Here is a 2,500-nt window from a genome sequence, read left to right as displayed (position 1 = left end):
ACGAGAGAGAGAGAGAGAGAGAGAGACCACCTTGCATTGTCAATTGCTAAATCTGTATATGGATAAGTAGCCTATGGTTGTCAACTTATTTCGTACGGCCATACCAGCCTGGCAACGCCCGATCTCGTCTGATCTCGGAAGCTAAGCAGGGTCGGGCCTGGTTAGTACTTGGATGGGAGACCGCCTGGGAATACCAGGTGCTGTATGCTCTTTTGCTCATTCACTTAGAAACTGAAATCTTGCAATATGCACAAGTAGTCCTTCATGAAAGGGGCTGGAAGCTGTTTTCATTTTGACACGAGAGAGAGAGAGAGAGAGAGAGAGAGAGAGAGAGAGAGACCACCTTGCATTGTCAATTGCTAAATCTGTATATGGATAAGTAGCCTATGGTTGTCAACTTATTTCGTACGGCCATACCAGCCTGGCAACGCCCGATCTCGTCTGATCTCGGAAGCTAAGCAGGGTCGGGCCTGGTTAGTACTTGGATGGGAGACCGCCTGGGAATACCAGGTGCTGTATGCTCTTTTGCTCATTCACTTAGAAATTGACATCTTGCAATATGCACAAGTAGTCCTTCATGAAAGGGGCTGGAAGCTGTTTTCATTTTGACATGAGAGAGAGCGAGAGAGAGACTACCTTGCATTGTCAATTGCTAAATTTGTATATGGATAATTAGCCTATGGTTGTCAACTTATTTCGTACGGCCATACCAGCCTGGCAACACCCGATCTCGTCTGATCTCGGAAGCTAAGCAGGGTCGGGCCTGGTTAGTACTTGGATGGGAGACCGCCTGGGAATACCAGGTGCTGTATGCTCTTTTGCTCATTCACTTAGAAACTGAAATCTTGCAATATGCACAAGTAGTCCTTCATGAAAGGGGCTGGAAGCTGTTTTCATTTTGACACGAGAGAGAGAGAGAGAGAGAGAGAGAGAGAGAGAGACCACCTTGCATTGTCAATTGCTAAATCTGTATATGGATAAGTAGCCTATGGTTGTCAACTTATTTCGTACGGCCATACCAGCCTGGCAACGCCCGATCTCGTCTGATCTCGGAAGCTAAGCAGGGTCGGGCCTGGTTAGTACTTGGATGGGAGACCGCCTGGGAATACCAGGTGCTGTATGCTCTTTTGCTCATTCACTTAGAAACTGAAATCTTGCAATATGCACAAGTAGTCCTTCATGAAAGGGGCTGGAAGCTGTTTTCATTTTGACACGAGAGAGAGAGAGAGAGAGAGAGAGAGAGACCACCTTGCATTGTCAATTGCTAAATCTGTATATGGATAAGTAGCCTATGGTTGTCAACTTATTTCGTACGGCCATACCAGCCTGGCAACGCCCGATCTCGTCTGATCTCGGAAGCTAAGCAGGGTCGGGCCTGGTTAGTACTTGGATGGGAGACCGCCTGGGTATACCAGGTGCTGTATGCTCTTTTGCTCATTCACTTAGAAACTGAAATCTTGCAATATGCACAAGTAGTCCTTCATGAAAGGGGCTGGAAGCTGTTTTCATTTTGACACGAGAGAGAGAGAGAGAGAGAGAGAGAGAGACCACCTTGCATTGTCAATTGCTAAATCTGTATATGGATAGGTAGCCTATGGTTGTCAACTTATTTCGTACGGCCATACCAGCCTGGCAACGCCCGATCTCGTCTGATCTCGGAAGCTAAGTAGGGTCGGGCCTGGTTAGTACTTGGATGGGAGACCGCCTGGGAATACCAGGTGCTGTATGCTCTTTTGCTCATTCACTTAGAAATTGACATCTTGCAATATGCACAAGTAGTCCTTCATGAAAGGGGCTGGAAGCTGTTTTCATTTTGACACGAGAGAGAGAGAGAGAGAGAGAGAGAGAGACTACCTTGCATTGTCAATTGCTAAATCTGTATATGGATAAGTAGCCTATGGTTGTCAACTTATTTCGTACGGCCATACCAGCCTGGCAACGCCCGATCTCGTCTGATCTCGGAAGCTAAGCAGGGTCGGGCCTGGTTAGTACTTGGATGGGAGACCGCCTGGGTATACCAGGTGCTGTATGCTCTTTTGCTCATTCACTTAGAAACTGAAATCTTGCAATATGCACAAGTAGTCCTTCATGAAAGGGGCTGGAAGCTGTTTTCATTTTGACACGAGAGAGAGAGAGAGAGAGAGAGAGAGAGAGAGAGAGAGACCACCTTGCATTGTCAATTGCTAAATCTGTATATGGATAAGTAGCCTATGGTTGTCAACTTATTTCGTACGGCCATACCAGCCTGGCAACGCCCGATCTCGTCTGATCTCGGAAGCTAAGCAGGGTCGGGCCTGGTTAGTACTTGGATGGGAGACCGCCTGGGAATACCAGGTGCTGTATGCTCTTTTGCTCATTCACTTAGAAATTGACATCTTGCAATATGCACAAGTAGTCCTTCATGAAAGGGGCTGGAAGCTGTTTTCATTTTGACACGAGAGAGAGAGAGAGAGAGAGAGAGAGAGAGAGACTACCTTGCATTGTCAATTGCTAAATCTGT

The 2,500-nt window shown here is 46.9% G+C and overlaps 8 non-coding genes across 8 annotated transcripts; all 8 read left to right on the top strand.

Moving 5' to 3' along the window:
- The first annotated feature begins 90 nt into the window (after positions 1-90).
- Positions 91-209, top strand: LOC146281083 (5S ribosomal RNA). Its single transcript, XR_014764094.1, has one exon. It is a non-coding gene; the product is annotated as a 5S ribosomal RNA (ribosomal RNA).
- Positions 210-403: 194 nt separating this feature from the next.
- On the top strand, positions 404-522 carry LOC146281082 (5S ribosomal RNA). The gene has a single exon (XR_014764093.1). It is a non-coding gene; the product is annotated as a 5S ribosomal RNA (ribosomal RNA).
- Positions 523-696: 174 nt separating this feature from the next.
- Positions 697-815, top strand: LOC146281081 (5S ribosomal RNA). The gene has a single exon (XR_014762680.1). It is a non-coding gene; the product is annotated as a 5S ribosomal RNA (ribosomal RNA).
- A 190-nt stretch (positions 816-1,005) lies between these two features.
- On the top strand, positions 1,006-1,124 carry LOC146281080 (5S ribosomal RNA). The gene has a single exon (XR_014764092.1). It is a non-coding gene; the product is annotated as a 5S ribosomal RNA (ribosomal RNA).
- A 184-nt stretch (positions 1,125-1,308) lies between these two features.
- Positions 1,309-1,427, top strand: LOC146281079 (5S ribosomal RNA). The gene has a single exon (XR_014765880.1). It is a non-coding gene; the product is annotated as a 5S ribosomal RNA (ribosomal RNA).
- A 184-nt stretch (positions 1,428-1,611) lies between these two features.
- Positions 1,612-1,730, top strand: LOC146281078 (5S ribosomal RNA). The gene has a single exon (XR_014765231.1). It is a non-coding gene; the product is annotated as a 5S ribosomal RNA (ribosomal RNA).
- A 184-nt stretch (positions 1,731-1,914) lies between these two features.
- On the top strand, positions 1,915-2,033 carry LOC146281077 (5S ribosomal RNA). Its single transcript, XR_014765879.1, has one exon. It is a non-coding gene; the product is annotated as a 5S ribosomal RNA (ribosomal RNA).
- A 194-nt stretch (positions 2,034-2,227) lies between these two features.
- On the top strand, positions 2,228-2,346 carry LOC146281076 (5S ribosomal RNA). Its single transcript, XR_014764091.1, has one exon. It is a non-coding gene; the product is annotated as a 5S ribosomal RNA (ribosomal RNA).
- Positions 2,347-2,500: the final 154 nt, after the last annotated feature.

Source organism: Hypomesus nipponensis, chromosome 7 (assembly GCF_054491055.1).
Source record: "Hypomesus nipponensis isolate SF chromosome 7, ASM5449105v1, whole genome shotgun sequence".
In the NCBI taxonomy this organism is placed as follows: domain Eukaryota; kingdom Metazoa; phylum Chordata; class Actinopteri; order Osmeriformes; family Osmeridae; genus Hypomesus; species Hypomesus nipponensis.
Note: the sequence above shows the minus strand (reverse complement) of the source record. Positions and strands in the feature narration are given on the sequence as shown.